Source organism: Xenopus laevis, chromosome 5L, assembly GCF_017654675.1.
Source record: "Xenopus laevis strain J_2021 chromosome 5L, Xenopus_laevis_v10.1, whole genome shotgun sequence".
Taxonomy (NCBI): Eukaryota; Metazoa; Chordata; class Amphibia; order Anura; family Pipidae; genus Xenopus; species Xenopus laevis.
The window spans coordinates 162,405,923-162,432,160 of NC_054379.1; the positions used below are offsets into that span (position 1 = coordinate 162,405,923).

General features: G+C 43.4%; 1 protein-coding gene across 2 annotated transcripts in view; it reads left to right on the forward strand.

Annotated features, from left to right (window-relative positions):
• The window catches only part of fam167a.L (family with sequence similarity 167 member A L homeolog), a 76,560-nt gene that overhangs the window by 11,295 nt on the left and 39,027 nt on the right, over positions 1–26,238 (forward strand). Inside the window, exon 1 of one of the 2 annotated variants that reach the window (XM_018264105.2) lies at positions 9,915–10,244. The exons of the other annotated variant lie outside the window; for it this stretch is intronic. The gene's annotated coding sequence lies outside the window, so the exon portion shown is untranslated. Of the gene's footprint in view, positions 1–9,914; positions 10,245–26,238 lie in introns of those variants that run through there. 2 annotated transcript variants of the gene reach the window in all.

Consider the following 26,238-nt stretch of genomic DNA (forward strand, 5'->3'; position numbering starts at 1 on the left):
ACACAGGACCCAGTGCAGTCTGTATATTCTGATTATTAATCAGTCTTGCTGTATCGGCTTCTGGCAGATATTATTTGACTTGTGCTGTTTTGATCATTTATGACGATCCCTAAGCAGCCCAGACCACACTGAGCATGTGCACACTCTTGGTCCTGCAAAGATGTAGAACAAAGTTACAAGATGAAAGTATAAATCTATAAATCGTTTGTTTGATTAGGCTTGTGGTGTAGTAAGTTCATGTTTATGTTTAGTATACAAAATACAGCATTTCTAGCCTTATTCTATTTTAGACGTTACTTCCCCTTTAAGGAAGAGGAAGGTAAAGGGTGCGGGCAGACGTGCATGGTTTTGTGAGAGGAGGGATTGTGAAGGCCGATACAAGGGTCATTGAGTTTACGGGAGGGCTCTTGAAGTCCTTGACCCAGTGGGTCCCCAATGCCCCAGTCTGACCCTGCTCACATATATAAATGATGGTTAATCACAATGTTATTAATAGGGAAAAAAGATAAATGTATAGGAAGGCAACCGTACTTTCAGTTCCAATTCCTCCACAGGGGTTCAGTTGGGTTGAGGTCTGGGCTCTGTGCAGACCAGTCAGGCTCTTCCATTTCCATCTCAGCAGTTCGGACCTGGCTTTGTCTATGCCATGAATGTCATTGTTACGATGTAGCCTTAAGGTTTGCTTTTTATGGAATCAGGGCACTAGCTCAAACCATGGATTTGCTCAGAGATCAGAGACAGAACTGAACAGAGAGACCCTTCCTGCAACAGTAACTTCAGCTTTTGCCTCTCCCTCCAGCTGCCGTCAGGACAGAACAGCAGGGGTGCTCCTGTAACACAATGATAACAGCAGTCTATAACTGCTAAAATGAAAAGTAGAAAAAAAATAATGAATAAGAACTTTTCATTCATTTGTGTGACTGCCCCCCCCCCTAATTCTTAGAAGGTTTTAAAAGAATTCATTATGAGTTCCCCCCCCTTTATCTGATGGGAAAAGACATGAGATGAGAGAAGAGCTGCCAGTCTGTTCTCGTTTGTGGTATTATAATACCCCAACTCATTAGTGGTTTCTGGATATAAGTCTGAGCGGTTGCACAAGCAGGGAAGTCTTTTTCGGCCTAATCACTTATGTGCGTCTCTTTCTCTGATGATGAAGATGACGATGAGTATTCTATAGTATTCTCAGGCATGGGAGCCTCCTGGTTGTACCCAGCAACATATCCCATGCACTTCTGCTATTTGCAGATAAAGGATTATTACCATGAATTCGCAACAGTAAGTGCATTCCCAGCGCTGCAACTTTACCCAAGGAAGTACCTGTATCTGCCCATTAGGTGGCGCTCTTGGAAACCTGATGGAGAGGAAGCATTAATAATACAAAGCATTTCACACCCCAAAAAACCCTAAAGGTACTGAAAAATTCATGAAAAATATTTCCAGCTCAAAGTACAGCGTATTTCCTAGAATCTATCACCGTGTACAAAGGCGGGATCGATCCCTGAGCTATTTGTACCCAGTGAGAAAGCTAACAGAGTGGGGTGTGGGGACACAGCAAGGGAAATATTAACAGACCAGTCCCATAAATAATGAGTAGGAACCATATCATGCTTTATCTTTCTCTTTAAATAATTCCTTTATGGCAGTGGAAATAGCTATTCAGGTCCCTGTAGCAAAATCTGATAAGCTCTTGGGACAACAATGTATAGGCTTTGACTAATTGCCCTAAAATAATATTCAAAGGTCTCCCCGCGCCTATACAGTGCAGATCAGTGTTATACAAGCTGCTTCTAACACAGGACTCAAATGTGTACTGACCAAATGTAAAGGGAACTTGTAAGTGTCACTGTCACTTTAAGAGGTTAAAGGGCAGGTAACACCTTAAAGTGAAAATATTTTATGTACAGTCAAAGGTTAGATTTGTTTACCCGGCTTGTTAAAAAAAATACATTTCATGGCAGCATCAGTCCTGGTTTATATGAGAGAAGGGTAAAGGTGACTCCTGTTTATCTTGGCTTAAAAAATTGTATTTCTTATAGAGAAAGAAAATGTGACTCCCAGCAACTTCCCTGTATCCACCCACCCACTACATCTGTTCAGTGGTTATGTGTAAATGTAATTGCAATTCTGGCTCTGGTTCTTCTAAATTATTAAAGAACATACAAAAAGTCAGTTCTGCTCCAGGTCGGTTACTCAGCTGGCTTTAGCTTCATTGTTTCAGGAGTCAGCACCAGCAGTGCAGAGTGGCACATACATTTTCACCTTTAAATTAATTGTTATTATGAAGTAGTGATATTCTGGGACAATTTGCAATGGGTTTTCATTTTTTATTGTTTGTGTTTTTTGAGTTATTTCGATTTTTATTCAGCCGCTCTACAGTTTGCAATTTTGTCAATCTGGTTTCTAGGGTACAATTTACCTTAGCAACCATGCATTGATTTGAATGAGAGACTGGAATATGAATAGGAGAGGCCTGAATAGAAAGATGAGGAATAAAAAGTAGTGACACCTTTTTGAAAGCTGGAAGGAGTCTGAAGAACAAGGCAAATATTTTAAAAACTATAAAAAAAATGAAACATGAAGACCAATTGAAAAGTTGCTTAGAATTAGCCATTCTATAACATACTAAGCATTACTGTAAAGGTCAACCACCAGTTGGTCTCTACTGAAAGATTTCTGATGATAAATAAGCAGTTAGAGCTCCGTGCTGCACTTCCCATCCCACGGGGCCCAGTAGTGGCCCCTCTCTAGTGCATTGCTATACACACTAATTGCCTATAAAATACGCGCCGGCTCTTTAAGTGCTGTATAAGCTGTTACTGAGAGCTCAGGGAATCCGTGGGATTTAGGAATTGACCTCAGTTTCTGCATTATTTATAACTAAATATTTCCCTTTTTATTTGTTTCCCTGTTTCCTGTTTTTCTTAAAGGGCCGCAGGACTTTTTTTTTTCTGAAGATTATGATGGTATCATGTTTATATATATATATAGCTCCTGGGGCTGATAAATGATCATTGCAACTAATTACCAAGATAAAAAAGGGAGTTAGAAGTTCCTGAAATTAAGGCAATTGTGATTAATTAGGGACATTTCCATGTAACAGATAATATCACTTTTCTCATGAAGCCAATGGAGGAACATTATCAGTGGGAAGACTCTGTATCAGATCATTAGGAAATGCTGCATTGCTGCTGGGTATTTATACATTGGTCACTGTGGGTTGTGACTCAGGATTACTCCCTAAATTCCAGGGTCTCAGTGTTTTTTAGATCTCCAGTTTGTATGATCATTTGGGTAAATACACAAAACAGGTGATAACCCTACTCCAGACAAGTAACTCAGAGCAGCCAATCAGAAATTTGCTTAGGGTAGAACCCCACGGGCGACTTTCAATGCGATAACGTCTGTTCCGACGCGCTGAGACTAATCGCAGGCGTCATGTCGGATGCGCCGAATCTAAGTTAAGTAATATTAAATTACAAAAACCAAAAGGGACTTTAAGGGCTCTTACACATGAGCGTTCCGACCTGCGCTCCCCTGCGTTCCGTTTTTTGGCGTTCAGCCGCAGGGGAGCGCAGGAATAGACGCAAGTCATTATTTGAAATGGGGCTGTACTCACTCAGGCGCGTGTAGGCGCCGAACGCAGGAAAAATGCAGCATGTTGCGTCTGAACCTGCGTTCGGCGCCTACACGCGCCTGAGTGAGTACAGCCCCATTTCAAATAATGACTTGCGTCTATTCCTGCGCTCCCCTGCGGCTGAACGCCAAAAAACGGAACGCAGGGGAGCGCAGGTCAGAACGCTCATGTGTAAGAGCCCTAACTCCACAATACATGTGCCCAAAACGATCTAATAGTACTCTGAGTAATCACACATCAAAATAAAAATAAAACACGATTTTTATTCACCACCGTGCCGTATTAGTCAAATTAAAACCATTTAAAAACAAGCAGCGCTGCATGTGAGAAAGGAGGGGATCCCTTATATATGGATATTTAACCCCATTAGCTGATTGTGTTAATCAGGTGTGGGACAATTTGCATGCAAGTGTGTAAAAAGGAATATTAATCCGTTAGTATAAGAGGACCAATTGATGGATTTTGAAAATAATAAATGCAAAGTCCCAAGTGTGATCTCACACAGTAATAGGAATTTGTTGTTGCGTGTATACGACATGTGCGGTGTTCGCATCCGACACTTTCGCATTGAAAGTCGCCTGTGGAGTTCTACCCTTACACTGCAGTTGAGCAATTAGTTAACCAACAGAGTTAATTCCTTTCTTGTTGCTATCAAACGAAAGCTGTACTTTTAGGGCTCTTACTGACGAGCGGTTGTAGCTGCGCTCCCCTGCGTTCTGTTTTTCTGCGTTCAGCCGCAGGGGAGCACAGGAATAGACGCATTACATTTTTACCAATGGGGCTGTACTCACACTGGCGCGTGTAGGTGCCGAACGCAGGTTGAGACGCAACATGCTGCATTTTCCGTGCGTTCGGCGCCTACATGCGCCTGTGTGAGTACAGCCCCATTGGAAAAAATGTAATGCGTCTATTCCTGCGCTCCCCTGCGGCTCAATGCAGAAAAACGGAACGCAGGGGAGCGCAGCTACAACCGCTCGTGAGTAAGAGCCCTTAAAGCAATATTGCTCAATAAAACGTTTTCCCAGCTCTCCAATGAGAACCCCAGCTACCCTGTGTATTTCTGCCTCCTTGTTCTTTGTTCCTGCAGCTTGGGAGCAGTAAAGGGGTTGTTCACCAAATTTTAGTAGGCTATAGAGAGTGATATTCTGAGACAATTTGCAACTTTTATTATTTGTGGTTTTAAGCTTTTTATTCAGCGGCTCTCCAGTTTGCAGTTTCAGCAGTCTGGTTGCTAGGGTCCAAATTACCCTAGCAACCATGCCTTGATTTGAATTAAAAACTGGAATATGAATAGGAGAGGGACTGAGTAGTAAGATGAGTACTATGAGGCGATAACTTTAAACATGTAGCCTTACAGAGCATTTGAAAATGAAGATCAATTGTTAATTGTCTCAGAATATCACTCTCTACATCAAACTAAAATTAATTTAAAGGTCAACAACCCCTTTAAAGATAGCTCTGCAGTCAGGATATACAGGGTCGGACTGGGCCAGTGGGACACCGGGAAAAAACTCAGTGGGCCCAGGCTCCCTGCACTCGCGCTGTAAAGTCAGAGGTGAGGACTTTGCAGCTGGAAGGCCTGGGGGATGGTGTGGGGGGGGCACCTGAGGCTGCAGGCTTGGTGGGCCCCCCATTCCGACGCTGAGGATCTACCTAAGGCAGAACAGCAAGTTCATGTTAGGAGCATCTCGTCTCCCCACGTGGTCTCTGCTCAGGAATAAAACCCCATGATTGTCACACGCAATACGTTGAATATCACGACTCTCTCTGTTAACCCTCAAGCTCCCTCAAACCAACAAGGGGTGCAAGACTCACAGGACAGAGCAGGAGGGAGGTAATGAATAGGTCACATTGGGACAAAGAGCTTATTATGTTCATTATTGAAATATATAGTGGATAATGTACTCCCTACAGTAATTTATAAAGATATTATAAGCAGGAGCGTAACTATAGAGGAAGCAGACCCTGCGGTTGCAGGGGGGCCCAGGAGTGTAGGGGGCCCAGTGAGACCCTAATTAATTAGCAATTTTAATATATCTTGGTAAAATAGCCAACTTATAAATATTTTGGGGCCCTAAATTGAATTTGCTATGGGGCCCAGTAACAACTAGTTACGCCACTGATTATAAGTCACCGAGGAGTTATGTAACCACAGGCCGAGTGCTTTTATACAGGTCACATAACTCCGAGGTGACTTATAATATCTTTATAAATTACTGTAGCGGGTACATTATGCGTTATGATCTACATTTTGTGGGGGGGTCGGGAGGGGGGTTGGTGTCAAAATTTTGGTCGCTGGCGTCAAATTTTGGTCGCGCAGTGCGGTGTCAAATTCCGACGCGCTTCGTAAAATTCCGACGCACTGCGTCAAATTTGGCGGCCTGGATGCCCCTGATATAGACCGCGTTCTGACGTCTATAAGGATATAATTTACAGTCTGGTCCCATAGGGAAATGACCAGACTGTAGATTATATGTATACAATACACAAAAGCCATGAATATCTTGTAAATGATATCCTTATAAACGGTGAGTTCTGATGTCATTTCTGTCACATGACTCACTGAAACATGTGTATTATAATAAATAAAGTACCCCCAGTTGCAAAATATGAGGATATTAGAAGTTACCTCGGAGTTCCATGACCTGTATAAAAACACTCGAACTTCAGCTTCGTGTTTTTATATGGTCATGAAACTCCTCGGTAACTTATAATATCCTTATAATACACAAAAGCCATGAATGTCCTGTAAATTATATCCTTATAAACGGTGAGTTCTGATGTCATCTGTTATAAACGGTGAGTTCTGATGTCATCTGTTATAAACGGTGAGTTCTGATGTCATTTGTTATAAACGGTGAGTTTTATATGGTCATGAAACTCCTCGGTAACTTATAATATCCTTATATTTTACAAGAGGGGGTACTTTATTCACTATATTGTGTCCAGCAGGGCCTTGTAATAATGTCTGCTCCACGGCAGAAAAACTCTAGTTCCTGAGAAGAGTACAGAATAATACAAAACCTTTGTGAGTAGGGTCATTTTTCGTTCATTTTGAGCCTATTTGAGCGCTTAGCAGTTGCATTTGTAATCATTAATGTGGCTTTAAATCAGTTCACAAATTATGGTTATGTCGCCCCCTGGAGGGGAAAAAAGGCAATAACTATAAAAGAATTATATTAAAATGTTAATGTACTTAGTTAGAATGTAAGGGTAGAACTAGAGGGATTTAGGTCCGATCCGACGCCACACGAAGAAACACTGGTGTGAAGTCGGATGCGCCGGAAATAAGGTAAGAAATAGAAATGTCAGATGAAGTCGAAGCATGCATCAAACAGGACAGGACAGGACTGTCGGATGCAGACGCCGCATGTTGGATGCACGCTGCGACTACACTCAACATCCCTACATCTAACCTTATCTTCATCACATCCGACTTGACGCCATTGTTTCAACGCGTGACGTCGGCCTAAAATCAACCTAAATCGCCCATGTAGTTCTACCCTAATACTTTTCACTTTGTCTTCATTTTTTATTTTATTTTTTTTTTCAAGTATTTTTATTCACTTTCATTTCATTTCAGAAAAAGAAAATCAAGCATTTAGTAAGAAAACATAACGTAAACAAATTAACTATAAAACCTAATAAATCACAATAATACAATTAGCATAAACATGAATCAATAACACTAAGGGGCAGATTTATCAAGGGTTGAATTTCGAAGTAAAAAATAGTTCGAAATTCGACCATCGAAATTAAAATACTTCAACTTCAAATATCGAAGTCGAAGGATTTTTCATCTAATTTGGCTATCGAACGATCGAAGTAAAATCGGTCGAATCGAACGATTCCAACGATTTTATCGTACGATCAAACGATTTTACTTCGATGTGTAAAGACTTAGAAAAATGGTCTTGAAGGTCCCCACAGGCTAACATATCACTTCGGCAGGTTTACTTTGGCGAACTATTGAAGTCGAAGTTTTTTAAAAGAGACAGTACTTGAATATTCAAACTATTTTAATTCGAATCAAATTCGAAGTAAATTCGAAGTCGTAGTATCCTATTCGATGGTCGAAGTATCCAAAAAATTACTTTGAATTTCGAATTTTTTTACTTCGAAAATTCCCTCGAATTCACTTCGACCCTTGATAAATCTGCCCCTAAGAATAAGCATTCTAAATTCATTTTACAGTTAATATAAACCAATAGGCTAGAATATGACAACATATTATTATGTATCTATGGAACAATAAAGAATTCTGTTGAATTTAACTCTATCTTTAGAGTCTAAGAGGTTTGGAAGAAAATTTTGCATTTGAATCAGAACTTAAAGCAATTATTAATACTTTCCACTGTATAACTGATTGCCTCATTAGTATAAAGAGTTTTAAACTCAAATAAAACCTCACTTAAAGATTTATCTAATCACTTTTTAAATATAACTCTGCGAGCTGCAGCTAAAACCAACTTTATACATTTTGAGAAATGAGCCTCACTAAAATCTTTGTATTTTCGTCCTAATAATAATAAATCTATAGAATTAGTCATCTCTAAAGGGGCATCTTGTGGAGGTAGTGAAATCTTGGAATGTAAGATACTGCTTAGGTAATCTAATTTAAGACTTTTGAAATAGTTCCTTTACTTTACTTCCCCTTTCCAGCTTTTAAATTTGGGTCGCTGACCCGGGCAGCCAAGAAAATATTGCCCCGTGAGCCTACAATTTTATTATTATTGTTCCCTTTCATTAGTAAGAGTGGCAACCAGATCGCTGCTGAAATTCCAAATTCTAAAATCTAAATCATTCTCAAGCTGCAGAACATAAAAAAATAAAGGCCAATTGCAAATTTTCTCAGAATATCATCTGCATCACACAAAAAGTTGGTTTAAAGGCAAACTACCCCTGTAATATATTTGCAACGTTAATATGAGCCAAGTATAGCCAACTTGTGTTGTACTGCAAAGGTGGGGGGGGTTTAACGAGTTAACCCCAACAATATCTGATTGATATAAGGGCAGTGTGAGGCAAGTGCAGAGAAGAATCCTTCCCTTCAGATTAACCAACTAACTGCCCCGATGTTTGTGCATCTGGTCCAAAATAGACTCTACTGCTCAGTTGCCTTATGTAGAAATCCTCTGCTGAGCCAAGCAATGTCCCTGGTATCTATATCAATATACACACAGAGGAGGAAAACTATGTGCTGAACATAAGCTGTACCCTCAGGTCTAAAGAATCAGTTTTCAGACTTTTTGGGGTTCAAATACTTTATTTGATAAATCAGCAACTTCCCCTTTAGCTCATAACAAGGTTACAGATATATAGAAACATTGGGGTAACACTCACCCTGATATAGTTCCAGGGGTACCCAGGGCACAAATAAACACTCACCCCAAATCTCCCCCTAACTGGCCTTCAGGCTGGGCCCCTTAGCTCATAACAAGGTTACAGATATATAGAAACATTGGGGTAACAGTCACCCTGCTATAGTTCCAGGGGTACCCAGGGCACAAATAAGCACTCACCCCAAATCTCCCCCTAACTGGCCTTCAGGCTGGGCCCCTTAGCTCATAACAAGGTTACAGATATATAGAAACATTGGGGTAACAGTCACCCTGCTATAGTTCCAGGGGTACCCAGGACACAAATAAACACTCACCCCAAATCTCCCCCTAACTGACCTTCAGACTGGGCCCCCTTAGCTTATAACAACGTTACAGATATATATAGAAACATTGGGGTAACAGTCACCCTGCTATAGTTCCAGGGGTACCGAGGGCACAAATAAGCACTCACCCCAAATCTCCCCCTAACTGGCCTTCAGACTGGGCCCCCTTAGCTCATAACAAGGTTACAGATATATAGAAACATTGGGTAACAGTCACCCTGCTATAGTTCCAGGGGTACCCAGGGCACAAATAAGCACTCACCCCAAATCTCCCCCTAACTGGCCTTCAGACTGGGCCCCCTTAGCTCATAACAAGGTTACAGATATATAGAAACATTGGGGTAACAGTCACCCTGCTATAGTTCCAGGGGTACCCAGGACACAAATAAACACTCACCCCAAATCTCCCCCTAACTGACCTTCAGACTGGGCCCCCTTAGCTCATAACAAGGTTACAGAAATATATATATATACTGTACAACAACTTGCATTTGTCAGTACAATGAACAGAAGAAGTGCTATGCAGTGTAGAGCACATTGTGTGTATGACAGAGAGAAGATGGGGGACTGTAGGACCCAGGGGCTCATGGTGAGTGCAGATGAGGGGCAATGCTGTGCCCATAGCAGAGGCTGAATGAATAGGGGAGATGGGGAGAAAAAAGGAGACGCTGGGATGGAATTGCTCTGCTGTTTCCTGGCAACTCTCTTGACGCAACAACAAAAAGTCATTACATAAAAGAGGGAGGAAAGCAAATTCTGGGAAGAGACAGAGAATCCCGAGGCACAGGGAGAGAATTCAGATCCGGCCACTCACAATAACCTGGAGCCTGGGAGGGACCTGCAGCATCTTCTGAATAGAAAACCTACAGGAGGGAGAAGAGGCTGAAGCTCCTGGATGTGCCCCGTGTAATGACAACCCTGATGCCTGACTGCCCGGCACACTAGGTAAGTACCAGGGGCTGCCGTACAACTGTGTATTACACTTCATTGTGCCCGGCCTTGGCATTATATAAAGGCAACCCATGCACTCTATATAAAGATATATATTCTGTATATTCTATATTCTATATATGTAGTCTGAATTCTCTATTTCCAGAATAATGACAATAGCGGTACATCTGCACTACTTATCCACATTATTGTCTGTATGTTGCACCTGAGCCCAGCGCCTTATATCCATGTTATATCCATGTTATATGCATGTATTTCCATGTTATATTCTTGTTATTCCCATGTTATATCCTTGTTATTTCCATGTTATATCCTTGTTATTTCCATGTTATTTGATGTTATATCCATGTTGTTTTCATGTTATATCCATGTTATATCCATGTTATATCCTTCTGATTTATAAACGGCAGTCACCCAACTGTTGATATGCAACTTTCACTATCCCCCCATTGACTGAATCAGTGGCGTAATTAGGTGTTACTGGGCCCCACAGCAAATTAATTTCAGGGCCCCCAACATTTCCAGAGGATGCCCTTTTTTACCAATATATACTGAAATTGCTCATTAATTAGGGTTTCATGGGGCCCCTATACCTCCTGCCCCCTCCCTGCAGCCACATGGTCTGCCTCCTCTGTAGTTATGCCCCTGGATTAAACCACTATTTCAGCTCTTAGGGGGATGCTGGGTATTTTAGTTGGAAATTCCCCATTCAGAAGAATAGAGATTGCAACTGGGAATCGTATGTGGCTGACGAGGGAGGGATTTGCATTTGCACGTGTCCCCTGAAATGAAATATTCATGCAGTAATATTCCATAGGGATTATGGAGATGTGACTGTCAGTAAAATAAACTTAGTGTGCTGCCTATTCATCCCTGGGAATTGCACTAGTCCAGCCCTAGGAATTTATCAAAATGATGAAGCCAAACACACAGGACTGCCATCAGTAATCTAGAGGGCCCTACTAAAAGCCCCAATACACTGGCCAATAAAAGCTGCCGACATAACGATAAAATCAGAGACGCATCTTTTTTGGCCTGCATTCTGATCCAATGGTTTGGCCCTAGGGCGCACGATTGGATCAGCCCGATATCACCATCTCAATGTGGGCATATCAGGGAGAAATCCACTCGTTTGACATCTATTCATGGCCACCTAAATTTAACGGGTGCTCCCCCAGGAGATCCCAATTACTATCCCACTGTTCATCGGGGCCCCCTGAGAGATGAGTCCTCACAATGAGTAAAATGGGGCCCGCAATGAAGGGGAAAAAAAGCCCTTACATGCCCGACTGGTCTGTCTCACTCACTCCCAAATTATACCCAAACTCTTCCCATAATGTTACAAGCCTCTTGGAGTGGCACATCCAGCCCTCAGGTGGTTACATGAAAAACTGGCTTTTGGTATTAGCGCAATGATGGATATGGGCAGTGCCAGACTGGCCTGGCGGAACACTGGGAAAAGTCCCTGTGAGCCCTGACCCTTAATGGGCCCCTGCCGAGCCAGACCCCTCTCCCGACCGGATTCTGCAAAAAATAATTTTTTTAGGCGCCGTGCATCTGTGCATGAACGTGGCACCATTCACTCAGGCTGCTTGGCGCGTCACATTAGGGGGTTTGGAATGGGGGGCCCTGGATAGTAGTCCCGGGCTCCCCAGTCCGACCCTGGATATGGGGTGCATTGCACGCAGATTTCCTATACACTGGAATATGGGCAAAGAGAAGATGGAATTAGTAAAGTAGATGTAATACAGTGTGGGTAGGGGCGGGTAAATATATTGAAGGCTGAACATGGTAATATAGCAGATTAGCCTTAAAAAAGACTCATCAGGTTCAACCATTGACTTAGTTTCTGATTAACTCCCACTCCAGTCAGAAAACCACACACTCCCCCTTCTAATGGCGCCACCTGATCACACAGGTATGGGATCCGTTTTCCAGAAAGCTCAGAATTACGGAATGTCCATCCCCCGTAGACTCCATTTTATCCAAATAATCCACATTTTTAAAAATGATTTCCTTTTTCTGTGTAATAATAAAACAGTCGCTTGTACTTGATCCCAACTAAGATATAATTAATCCTTATTGGAAGCAAAACCAGCCTATTGGGTTTATTTAATGTTTACATGATTTTCTAGTAGACTAAAGGTATGGAGATCCAAATTACGGAAAGATCTGTTATCCGGAAAACCACAGCATTCTGAATAAAAGGTCCCATACCTGTATTGGCATTTCAACTATAGATTTTATTCCAGTACTTGTATGGGCGCCACTTAAGAAACTCCAAATCTACTGTGTTAATAATGAACCCAGACCCTCGTAATTTCTACCCAAAAACATACTCATATTCTATTCATATCCCAGTCTCTTATTTAAAACCAAAGCATGGTTGCTAGGGTAATTTGGATCTTAGCAGCCAGATTGCTGAAATTGCAAACTGGAGAGCTGCTCAATAAAAAGCTAAATAACTCAAAAACCACAAATAAAAAAAGGAAAACCAATTGTAAGTTTTCTCAAAATCTCACTCTCTACATTATACTAAAAGTTAATTTAAAGGACAATATCTGCAAGGAGTTTATATCCTCCTCTTGTGCCTGTGTTGGTTTGTTCCACTTTCTTTCCACACTGAAAGGTTCATTGGTTGTTGATGTTCCACTTGGTGCAACCCCCCCCCCCCTGCAGCCACTGGGTCTGATTCCTTGTTTCTCTACTGCAGTTTCTGTTATATTGTAAACACTGTTTACTAACTGTAGGAAAGTCAAATTTCAACATTTACAAATAAGGCTAAAATAACTGTTTATTCACATAATCTGCTGTCCTGACTGAGATGGTGCCTATAGTAAAAATGGGATAATAGTCTCTGGGAAGGGAGTGTGACTGTGGGATAGCAGGTATAGTAGGGAGAGATGGTGCCTATAGTAACAGTGGATAATAGTCTCTGGGAAGGGAGTGTGACTGTGGGATAGCAGGTATAGTAGGGAGAGATGGTGCCTATAGTAACAGTGGATAATAGTCTCTGGGAAGGGGGTGTGACTGTGGGATAGCAGGTATAGTAGGGAGAGATGGTGCCTATAGTAACAGTGGATAATAGTCTCTGGGAAGGGAGTGTGACTGTGGGATAGCAGGTATAGTAGGGAGAGATGGTGTCTATAGTAACAGTGGATAATAGTCTCTGGGAAGGGAGTGTGACTGTGGGATAGCAGGTATAGTAGGGAGAGATGGTGCCTATAGTAACAGTGGATAATAGTCTCTGGGAAGGGAGTGTGACTGTGGGATAGCAGGTATAGTAGGGAGAGATGGTGTCTATAGTAACAGTGGGATAATAGTCTCTGGGAGGGAGTGTGACTGTGGGATAGCAGGTATAGTAGGGAGAGATGTGCCTATAGTAACAGTGGATAATAGTCTCTGGGAAGGGAGTGTGACTGTGGGATAGCAGGTATAGTAGGGAGAGATGGTGCCTATAGTAAACAGTGGATAATAGTCTCTGGGAAGGGAGTGTGACTGTGGGATAGCAGGTATAGTAGGGAGAGATGGTGCCTATAGTAACAGTGGATAATAGTCTCTGGGAAGGGAGTGTGACTGTGGGATAGCAGGTATAGTAGGGAGAGATGGTGTCTATAGTAACAGTGGGATAATAGTCTCTGGGAGGGAGTGTGACTGTGGGATAGCAGGTATAGTAGGGAGAGATGTGCCTATAGTAACAGTGGATAATAGTCTCTGGGAAGGGAGTGTGACTGTGGGATAGCAGGTATAGTAGGGAGAGATGGTGCCTATAGTAACAGTGGATAATAGTCTCTGGGAAGGGAGTGTGACTGTGGGATAGCAGGTATAGTAGGGAGAGATGGTGCCTATAGTAACAGTGGATAATAGTCTCTGGGAAGGGAGTGTGTCTGTGGATAGCAGGTATAGTAGGGAGAGATGGTGCCTATAGTAACAGTGGATAATAGTCTCTGGGAAGGGAGTGTGACTGTGGGATAGCAGGTATAGTAGGGAGAGATGGTGCCTATAGTAACAGTGGGATAATAGTCTCTGGGAAGGGAGTGTGACTGTGGGATAGCAGGTATAGTAGGGAGAGATGATGCCTATAGTAACAGTGGGATAATAGTCTCTGGGAAGGGAGTGTGTCTGTGGGATAGCAGGTATAGTAGGGAGAGATGGTGCCTATAGTAACAGTGGATAATAGTCTCTAGGAAGGGAGTGTGACTGTGGGATAGCAGGTATAGTAGGGAGAGATGATGCCTATAGTAACAGTGGATAATAGTCTCTGGGAAGGGAGTGTGTCTGTGGGATAGCAGGTATAGTAGGGAGAGATGGTGCCTATAGTAACAGTGGATAATAGTCTCTGGGAAGGGAGTGTGACTGTGGGATAGCAGGTATAGTAGGGAGAGATGGTGCCTATAGTAACAGTGGATAATAGTCACTGGGAAGGGAGTGTGACTGTGGGATAGCAGGTATAGTAAGGAGAGATGGTGTCTATAGTAACAGTGGATAATAGTCTCTGGGAAGAGAGTGTGACTGTGGGATAGCAGGTATAGTAGGGAGAGATGGTGCCTATAGTAACAGTGGGATAATAGTCTCTGGGAAGGGAGTGTGACTGTGGGATAGCAGGTATAGTAGGGAGAGATGGTGCCTATAGTAACAGTGGATAATAGTCTCTAGGAAGGGAGTGTGACTGTGGGATAGCAGGTATAGTAGGGAGAGATGATGCCTATAGTAACAGTGGATAATAGTCTCTGGGAAGGGAGTGTGACTGTGGGATAGCAGGTATAGTAGGGAGAGATGGTGCCTATAGTAACAGTGGATAATAGTCACTGGGAAGGGAGTGTGACTGTGGGATAGCAGGTATAGTAGGGAGAGATGGTGTCTATAGTAACAGTGGATAATAGTCTCTGGGAAGGGAGTGTGACTGTGGGATAGCAGGTATAGTAGGGAGAGATGGTGTCTATAGTAACAGTGGGATAATAGTCTCTGGGAAGGGAGTGTGACTGTGGGATAGCAGGTATAGTAGGGAGAGATGATGCCTATAGTAACAGTGGATAATAGTCTCTGGGAAGGGAGTGTGTCTGTGGGATAGCAGGTATAGTAGGGAGAGATGGTGCCTATAGTAACAGTGGATAATAGTCTCTGGGAAGGGAGTGTGACTGTGGGATAGCAGGTATAGTAGGGAGAGATGGTGCCTATAGTAACAGTGGATAATAGTCACTGGGAAGGGAGTGTGACTGTGGGATAGCAGGTATAGTAGGGAGAGATGGTGTCTATAGTAACAGTGGATAATAGTCTCTGGGAAGGGAGTGTGACTGTGGGATAGCAGGTATAGTAGGGAGAGATGGTGCCTATAGTAACAGTGGGATAATAGTCTCTGGGAAGGGAGTGTGACTGTGGGATAGCAGGTATAGTAGGGAGAGATGGTGCCTATAGTAACAGTGGATAATAGTCTCTAGGAAGGGAGTGTGACTGTGGGATAGCAGGTATAGTAGGGAGAGATGATGCCTATAGTAACAGTGGATAATAGTCTCTGGGAAGGGAGTGTGACTGTGGGATAGCAGGTATAGTAGGGAGAGATGGTGCTATAGTAACAGTGGATAATAGTCACTGGGAAGGGAGTGTGACTGTGGGATAGCAGGTATAGTAGGGAGAGATGGTGCTATAGTAACAGTGGATAATAGTCTCTGGAGGGAGTGTGATGTGGATAGCAGGTATAGTAGGGAGAGATGGTGTCTATAGTAACAGTGGATAATAGTCTCTGGGAAGGGAGTGTGACTGTGGGATAGCAGGTATAGTAGGGAGAGATGGTGCCTATAGTAACAGTGGATAATAGTCTCTGGGAAGGGAGTGTGACTGTGGGATAGCAGGTATAGTAGGGAGAGATGGTGCCTAAGTAACAGTGGATAATAGTTCTGGAAGGGAGTGTGATGTGGGTAGCAGTATAGTAGGGAGAGATGGTGCTATAGTAACAGTGGATAATAGTTCTGGGAAGGAGTGTGACTGTGGATAGCAGGTATAGTAGGGAGAGATGTGCTATAGTAACAGTGGATAATAGTCTACTGGAAGGGAGTGTGACTGTGGGATAGCAGGTATAGTAGGGAGAGATGTGCCTATAGTAACAGTGGATATAGTCCTGGGAAGGAGTGTGACTGTGGATAGAGGTATAGTAGGGAGAGATTGGTGCTATAGTAACAGTGGATATAGTCTTGGGAAGGGAGTGTGACTGTGGGATAGCAGTATAGTAGGGAGAGATGGTGCTATAGTAACAGTGGATAATAGTCTTGGAAGAGTGATGGAGAGGTATAGTAAAGTGGTATAGTTGGAAGTCGGAGAGATGTGGAAGAGGTATAGTAGGAAATGGTCTAAGGGAGTGTGACTGTGGGATAGCAGGTATAGTAGGGAGAGATGGTGCCTATAGTAACAGTGGATAATAGTCTCTGGGAAGGGAGTGTGACTGTGGGATAGCAGGTATAGTAGGGAGAGATGGTGCTATAGTAACAGTGGATAATAGTCTCTGGGAGGGAGTGTGACTGTGGGATAGCAGGTATAGTAGGGAGAGATGGTGCTATAGTACAGTGGATAATAGTCTCTGGGAAGGGAGTGTGACTGTGGGATAGCAGGTATAGTAGGGAGAGATGGTGCTATAGTAACAGTGGATAATAGTCTCTGGAAGGGAGTGTGACTGTGGGATAGCAGGTATAGTAGGGAGAGATGTGCTATAGTAACAGTGGATAATAGTCTCTGGGAAGGGAGTGTGCTGTGGATAGCAGGTATAGTAGGGAGAGATGTGCTATAGTAACAGTGGATAATAGTCTCTGGGAAGGGAGTGTGACTGTGGGATAGCAGGTATAGTAGGGAGAGATGGTGCCTATAGTAACAGTGGATAATAGTCCTGGGAAGGGAGTGTGACTGTGGGATAGCAGGTATAGTAGGGAGAGATGTGCCTATAGTAACAGTGGATAATAGTCTCTGGGAAGGGAGTGTGACTGTGGGATAGCAGGTATAGTAGGGAGAGATGGTGCTATAGTAACAGTGGATAATAGTCTGGGAAGGGAGTGTGACTGTGGGATAGCAGGTATAGTAGGGAGAGATGGTGCTATAGTAACAGTGGATAATAGTCTCTGGAAGGGAGTGTGACTGTGGGATAGCAGGTATAGTAGGGAGAGATGGTGCCTATAGTAACAGTGGATAATAGTCTCTGGGAAGGGAGTGTGACTGTGGGATAGCAGGTATAGTAGGGAGAGATGGTGCCTATAGTAACAGTGGATAATAGTCTCTGGGAAGGGAGTGTGACTGTGGGATAGCAGGTATAGTAGGGAGAGATGGTGCCTATAGTAACAGTGGATAATGTCTCTGGAAGGGAGTGTGACTGTGGGATAGCAGGTATAGTAGGGAGAGATGGTGCTATAGTAACAGTGGATAATAGTCTCTGGGAAGGGAGTGTGACTGTGGGATAGCAGGTATAGTAGGGAGAGATGTGCCTATAGTAACAGTGGATAATAGTCTCTGGGAAGGGAGTGTGACTGTGGATAGCAGGTATAGTAGGGAGAGATGGTGCTATAGTAACAGTGGATAATAGTCCTGGGAAGGGGTGTGACTGTGGGATAGCAGGTATAGTAGGGAGAGATGTGCCTATAGTAACAGTGGATAATAGTCTCTGGAAGGGAGTGTGACTGTGGGATAGCAGGTATAGTAGGGAGAGATGGTGCCTATAGTAACAGTGGATAATAGTCTCTGGGAAGGGGGTGACTGTGGGATAGCAGGTATAGTAGGGAGAGATGGTGCTATAGTAACAGTGGATAATAGTCTCTGAAGGGAGTGTGACTGTGGATAGCAGGTATAGTAGGGAGAGATGGTGCTATAGTAACAGTGGATAATAGTCTCTGGAAGGGAGTGTGACTGTGGATAGCAGTATAGTAGGGAGAGATGGTGCTATAGTAACAGTGGATAATAGTCTCTAAGGGAGTGTGACTGTGGGATAGCAGGTATAGTAGGGAGAGATGGTGCTATAGTACAGTGGATAATAGTCTCTGGGAAGGGAGTGTGACTGTGGGATAGCAGGTATAGTAGGGAGAGATGGTGCTATAGTAACAGTGGATAATAGTCTCTGGGAGGGAAGTGGTAGCGGTATATAGGGAGAGTGTGCTTGTACAGTGATAATGTCTCTGGGAAGGGAGTGTGACTGTGGATAGCAGGTTGTAGGGGAGATGTGCTATAACGTGGAATAGCGGAGGGTGTGCTGGGGGATAGCAGGTATAGTAGGGAGAGATGGTGCCTATAGTAACAGTGGATAATAGTCTCTGGGAAGGGAGTGTGACTGTGGGATAGCAGGTATAGTAGGGAGAGATGGTGTCCTTATAGTAACAGTGGATAAATAGTCTCTGGGAAGGGAGTGTGACTGTGGGATAGCAGTATAGTAGGGAGAGATGGTGTCCCATAGTAACAGTGGATAATAGTCTCTGGGAAGGGAGTGTGACTGTGGGATAGCAGGTATAGTAGGGAGAGATGGTGTCTATAGTAACAGTGGATAATAGTCTCTGGGAAGGGAGTGTGACTGTGGGATAGCAGGTTATAGTAGGAAGATGGTGCCTATAGTAACAGTGGGATAATAGTCTCTGGGAAGGGAGTGTGACTGTGGGATAGCAGGTATAGTAGGGAGAGATGGTGCCTATAGTAACAGTGGATAATAGTCTCTGGGAAGGGAGTGTGATGTGGGATAGCAGGTATAGTAGGGAGAGATGGTGCCTATAGTAAAGTGGTAATAGCTGGAAGGGAGTGTGACTGTGGGATAGCAGGTATGTAGGGAGAGATGATGCCTATAGTAAAGTGGGATAATAGTCTCTGGGAATGAGTGTGCTGTGGGATAGCAGGTATAGTAGGGAGAGATGGTGCTATAGTAACAGTGGATAATAGTCTCTGGAAGGGTGTGACTGTGGGATAGCAGGTATAGTAGGGAGAGATGTGCTATAGTAACAGTGGATAATAGTCTCTGGGAAGGGAGTGTGCTGTGGGATAGCAGGTATAGTAGGGAGAGATGGTGCCTATAGTAAGAGTGGGATAATAGTCCTTGGGAAGGGAGTGTGACTGTGGGATAGCAGGTATAGTAGGGAGAGATGGTGTCTATAGTAACAGTGGATAATAGTCTCTGGGAAGGGAGTGTGACTGTGGGATAGCAGGTATAGTAGGAGAGATGGTGTCTATAGTAACAGTGGATAATAGTCTCTGAAGGAGTGTGACTGTGGGATAGCAGTATAGTAGGGAGATGGTGCTATAGTAACAGTGGATAATAGTCTCTGGAAGGGAGTGTGACTGTGGGATAGCAGGTATAGTAGGGAGAGATGGTGCTATAGTAACAGTGGATAATAGTCTCTGGAGGAGTGTGACTGTGGGATAGCAGGTATAGTAGGGAGAGATGTGCCTATAGTAACAGTGGATAATAGTCTCTGGAAGGGGTGTGACTGTGGGATAGCAGGTATAGTAGGGAGAGATGGTGCCTATAGTAACAGTGGATAATAGTCTCTGGGAAGGGAGTGTGACTGTGGGATAGCAGGTATAGTAGGGAGAGATGGTGCCTATAGTAACAGTGGATAATAGTCTCTGGGAAGGATGTGACTGTGGATAGCAGGTATGTAGGGAGAGATGTGCTATAGTAACAGTGGATAATAGTCTCTGGGAAGGAGTGTGACTGTGGATAGCAGGTATAGTAGGGAGAGATGGTGCTATAGTAACAGTGGATAATAGTCCTCGAAGGGAGTGTGACTGTGGATAGCAGGTATAGTAGGGAGAGATGTGCTATAGTAACAGTGGATAATAGTCTCTGGGAAGGGAGTGTGCTGTGGGATAGCAGGTATAGTAGGGAGAGATGGTGCCTATAGTAACAGTGGATAATAGTCTCTGGGAGGGAGTGTGACTGTGGATAGCAGGTATAGTAGGGAGAGATGTGCCTATAGTAACAGTGGATAATAGTCTCTGGAAGGGAGTGTGCTGTGGGATAGCAGGTATAGTAGGAGAGATGGTGCTATGTAACAGTGGATAATAGTCTCTGGAAGGGAGTGTGACTGTGGGATAGCAGGTATAGTAGGGAGAGATGGTGCCTATATAACAGTGGATAATAGTCCTGGGAAGGGAGTGTGCTGTGGGATAGCAGGTATAGTAGGGAGAGATGGTGCTATAGTAACAGTGGATAATAGTTCTGGAAGGGAGTGTGACTGTGGATAGCAGGTATAGTAGGGAGAGATGGTGCCTATGTAACAGTGGATAATATCTCTGGAAGGGAGTGTGACTGTGGGATAGAGGTATGTAGGAGAGATGTGCTATAGTAAGTGGATAATAGTCTCTGGGAAGGAGTGTGCTGTGGGATAGCAGGTAAGTAGGGAGAGATGTGCCTATAGTACAGTGGATAATAGTCTCTGAAGGGAGTGTGACTGTGGATAGCAGGTATAGTAGGGAGAGATGTGCTATAGTACAGTGGATATAGTTGGGAAGGGAGTGTGCTGTGGGATAGCAGGTATAGTAGGGAGAGATGGTGCCTATAGTAACAGTGGATAATAGTCTCTGGGAAGGGAGTGTGACTGTGGGATAGCAGGTATAGTAGGGAGAGATGGTGCCTATAGTAACAGTGGATAATAGTCTCTGGGAAGGGAGTGTGACTGTGGGATAGCAGGTATAGTAGGGAGAGATGGTGTCCTATAGTAACAGTGGGATAATAGTCTCTGGGAAGGGAGTGTGACTGTGGGATAGCAGGTATAGTAGGGAGAGATGGTGCCTATAGTAACAGTGGATAATAGTCTCTGGGAAGGGAGTGTGACTGTGGGATAGCAGGTATAGTAGGGAGAGATGATGCCTATAGTAACAGTGGATAATATGTCTCTGGGAAGGGAGTGTGACTGTGGGATAGCAGGTATAGTAGGGAGAGATGGTGCCTATAGTAACAGTGGATAATAGTCTCTGGGAAGGGAGTGTGACTGTGGGATAGCAGGTATAGTAGGGAGAGATGGTGCCTATAGTAACAGTGGATAATAGTCTCTGGGAAGGGAGTGTGACTGTGGGATAGCAGGTATAGTAGGGAGAGATGGTGCCTATAGTAACAGTGGATAATAGTCTCTAGGAAGGGAGTGTGACTGTGGGATAGCAGGTATAGTAGGGAGAGATGTGCCTATAGTACAGTGGATAATAGTCTCTGGGAAGGGAGTGTGACTGTGGGATAGCAGGTATAGTAGGAGAGATGGTGCCTATAGTAACAGTGGATAATAGTCACTGGGAAGGGAGTGTGACTGTGGGATAGCAGGTATAGTAGGGAGAGATGGTGCTATAGTAACAGTGGATAATAGTCTCTGGGAAGGGAGTGTGACTGTGGATAGCAGGTATAGTAGGGAGAGATGGTGTCTATAGTAACAGTGGATAATAGTCTCTGGGAAGGGAGTGTGACTGTGGGATAGCAGGTATAGTAGGGAGAGATGGTGCTATAGTAACAGTGGGATAATAGTCTCTGGGAGGGAGTGTGACTGTGGATAGCAGTATAGTAGGGAGAGATGATGCCTATAGTAACAGTGATAATAGTCTCTGGAAGGAGTGTGACTGTGGATAGCAGGTATAGTAGGGAGAGATGGTGCTATGTACAGTGGATAATAGTCTCTGGAAGGGTGTGACTGGGATAGCAGGTATAGTAGGGAGAGATGGTGCTATAGAACAGTGGATAATATCTCTGGAAGGGAGTGTGACTGTGGGATAGCAGGTATGTAGGGAGAGATGTGCTATAGTAACAGTGGATAATAGTCTCTGGGAAGGAGTGTGATGTGGATAGCAGGTATAGTAGGGAGAGATGGTGCTATAGTAACAGTGGATAATAGTCTCTGGGAAGGAGTGTGACTGTGGATAGCAGGTATAGTAGGGAGAGATGGTGTCTATAGTACAGTGGATAATAGTCTCTGGAAGGAGTGTGACTGTGGGATAGCAGGTATAGTAGGAGAGATGGGCTATAGTAACAGTGGATAATAGTCTCTGGAAGGAGTGTGACTGTGGATAGCAGGTATAGTAGGGAGAGGGCTATAGTAACAGTGATAATAGTCTCTAAGGAGTGTGACTGTGGATAGCAGGTATAGTAGGGAGAGATGGTGCTATAGTAACAGTGATAATAGTCTCTGGGAAGGGGTGTGACTGTGGGATAGCAGGTTAGTAGGGAGAATGGGCCTATAGTAACAGTGATAATAGTCCTGGAAGGGAGTGTGACTGTGGGATAGCAGGTATAGTAGGAGAGATGTGTCTATAGTAACAGTGATAATGTCTCTGAAGGGAGTGTGACTGTGGGATAGCAGGTATAGTAGGGAGAGATGTGCCTATAGTAACAGTGGGATAATAGTCTCTGGGAGGGAGTGTGACTGTGGGATAGCAGGTAGTAGGGAGAGATGGTGCTATAGTACAGTGATAATAGTCTCTAAAGGGAGTGTGACTGTGGATAGCAGTATAGTAGGGAGAGATGGTGCTATAGTAAAGTGGATAATAGTCTCTGGGAAGGAGTGTGACTGTGGATAGCAGGTATAGTAGGGGAGAGGTGCTATGTAAAGTGGATAATGTCTCTGGAAGGAGTGTGACTGTGGGATAGAGGTATAGTAGGGAGAGATGGTGCTATAGTACAGTGGTATAGTCTCTAAGGTGTGATGTGGAGCAGGTATAGTAGGGAGAGATGGTGCTATAGTAACAGTGGATAATAGTCTCTGGGAAGGGAGTGTGACTGTGGGATAGCAGTATAGTAGGGAGAGATGGTGCTATAGTACAGTGGATAATAGTCTCTGGAGGGAGTGTGACTGTGGATAGCAGGTATAGAGGGAGAGATGTGCTATGTACAGTGGATAATAGTCTTAAGGGAGTGTGACTGTGGATAGCAGGTATAGTAGGGAGAGATGGTGTCTATAGTAACAGTGGATAATAGTCTCTGGGAAGGAGTGTGACTGTGGGATAGCAGGTATAGTAGGGAGAGATGTGCTATAGTAACAGTGGATAATAGTCTCTGGGAAGGAGTGTGACTGTGGGATAGCAGTATAGTAGGGAGAGATGGTGTCTATAGTACAGTGGATAATAGTCTCTAAAGGGAGTGTGACTGTGGGATAGCAGGTATAGTAGGGAGAGATGGTGCTATAGTAACAGTGGATAATAGTCTCTGGGAAGGGAGTGTGACTGTGGGATAGCAGGTATAGTAGGGAGAGATGGTGCCTATAGTAACAGTGGATAATAGTCTCTGGGAAGGGAGTGTGACTGTGGGATAGCAGGTATAGTAGGGAGAGATGTTGTCTATAGTAACAGTGGATAATAGTCTCTGGGAAGGGAGTGTGACTGTGGGATAGCAGGTATAGTAGGGAGAGATGTTGTCTATAGTAACAGTGGATAATAGTCTCTCAAAAGGGAGTGTGACTGTGGGATAGCAGGTATAGTAGGGAGAGATGGTGTCTATAGTAACAGTGGATAATAGTCTCTGGGAAGGGAGTGTGACTGTGGGATAGCAGGTATAGTAGGGAGAGATGGTGCCTATAGTAACAGTGGGATAATAGTCTCTGGGAAGGAACTGTGACTGTGGGATAGCAGGTATAGTAGGGAGAGATGGTGCCTATAGTAACAGTGGGATAATAGTCTCTGGGAAGGGAGTGTGACTGTGGGATAGCAGGTATAGTAGGGAGAGATGGAGCCTATAGTAACAGTGGATAATTGTCTCTGGGAAGGGAGTGTGACTGTGGGATAGCAGGTATAGTAGGGAGAGATGTTGTCTATAGTAACAGTGGATAATAGTCTCTGGGAAGGGAGTGTGACTGTGGGATAGCAGGTATAGTAGGGAGAGATGGTGTCTATAGTAACAGTGGATAATAGTCTCTCAAAAGGGAGTGTGACTGTGGGATAGCAGGTATAGTAGGGAGAGATGGTGTCTATAGTAACAGTGGATAATAGTCTCTGGGAAGGGAGTGTGACTGTGGGATAGCAGGTATAGTAGGGAGAGATGGTGCCTATAGTAACAGTGGGATAATAGTCTCTGGGAAGGAACTGTGACTGTGGGATAGCAGGTATAGTAGGGAGAGATGGTTCCTATAGTAACAGTGGATAATAGTCTCTGGGAAGGGAGTGTGACTGTGGGATAGCAGGTATAGTAGGGAGAGATGGTGTCTATAGTAACAGTGGGATAATAGTCTCTGGGAAGGGAGTGTGACTGTGGGATAGCAGGTATAGTAGGGAGAGATGGTGCCTATAGTAACAGTGGATAATAGTCTCTGGGAAGGGAGTGTGACTGTGGGATAGCAGGTATAGTAGGGAGAGTTGGTGCCTATAGTAACAGTGGATAATAGTCTCTGGGAAGGGAGTGTGACTGGGATAGCAGGTATAGTAGGGAGGAGATGGTGCCTATAGTAACAGTGGGATAATAATTTTTATTTTCAAACTCTTTTTATTAAATTTGCCATAGACAAGCAGAAATCTGACAAGATACATATGCATAGTTTCAAGGGAAAAATAACATTTTATAGTCAAAAATGGCAATAAGGTTTTTATGACAAAAACTTAGGTATGAAAAATCTATGACCTGTTACTTTTCAACTATCTCTGTACTCTACAATATCACAATAACTGTGTAACCAGGATTCAAATATGGTAGATAAGAACAAAAGCAGTATTGTGAACAGGTTATACACCATATCAACGTAGTAGTTACTTCCTCTGTCTACTCCTTGTAGTGATTCTAAATAAATTGACCAGCTTTGTCTGAATTGTTTTCTGAAAGAATTATTACCTACCCTGTATCTTATTGCCTCTTGTTGGGGATAACAGTCTTTGGAAAGGAGATTACCCTTTAAATAATAAAGTCATCACCAATAACTACCCCAGCCACAAGGACGGTGTGGAATGTTAAACAAGGTAATTAATTAGGAATTGTTGTCTACAATTATTAGTTTATGTTTCTACAAAAGATAACAAGTCCAGTTCGAGCCCTTAGGGCTTTATGAACTAAGGGGTGTTGAGAATGAATGTGCAAGTGAACACAAAGTAAAATGGCTACTGAAGAGACACAACTCCATTAGTCTCTTTTAGTCCCATAATTGCTATTTATTATTTATAAATGATCCCGAAAGAGCAATCAGAAGCCGTGGTCTATTTGTCTCTGAGGGGTAAATACATTCCTTAGGGTAAGGGCACACGGGCAGATTGGGGGAGATTAGTCGCCCCCTGTGACAAATCTCCTCTTTTTCATGTCGATAATCTCCCCAAACTGCCTTCCCCTACCTTCCCGTCAGCTATAATAAAAAATCGTTAGCGGGATGGCACTCGCGGCGCTTCGTTTTCTGAAGTTGCCTGAAGTAGGGGTAAATACATTCCTTAAAGGGATACTGTCATGGGAAAAAAATTTTTTTCTCAAAATGAATCAGTTAATAGTGTTGCTCCAGCAGAATTCTGCACTGAAATTCATTTCTCAAAAGAGCAAACAGATTTTTTTATATTCAATTTTGAAATCTGACATGGGGCTAGACATTTTGTCAATTTCCCAGCTGCCCCAAGTCATGTGACTTGTGCTCTGATAAACTTCAATCACTCTTTACTGCTGTACTGCAAGTTGGAGTGATATCACCCCCTCCCTTTCCCCCCAGCAGCCAAACAAAAGAACAACAGGAAGGTAACCAGATAGCAGCTCCCTAACACAAGATAACAGCTGCCTGGTAGATCTAAGAACAACACTCAATAGTAAAAACCCATGTCCCACTGAGACACATGCAGTTACATTGAGAAGGAAAAAAAGCAGCCTGCCAGAAAGCATTTTTCTCCTAAAGTGCAGGCACAAGTCACATGACTGGGGACAGCTGGGAAATTGACAATATGTCTAGCCCCATGTCAGATTTAAAAATTTAATATAAAAAAATCTGTTTGCTCTTTTGAGAAATGGATTTCAGTGCAGAATTCTGCTGTAGTATTACTATTATCTGATGTGTTTTGGAAAATAATTTTTTTCCATGACAGGATCCCTTTAAGGGCAGAG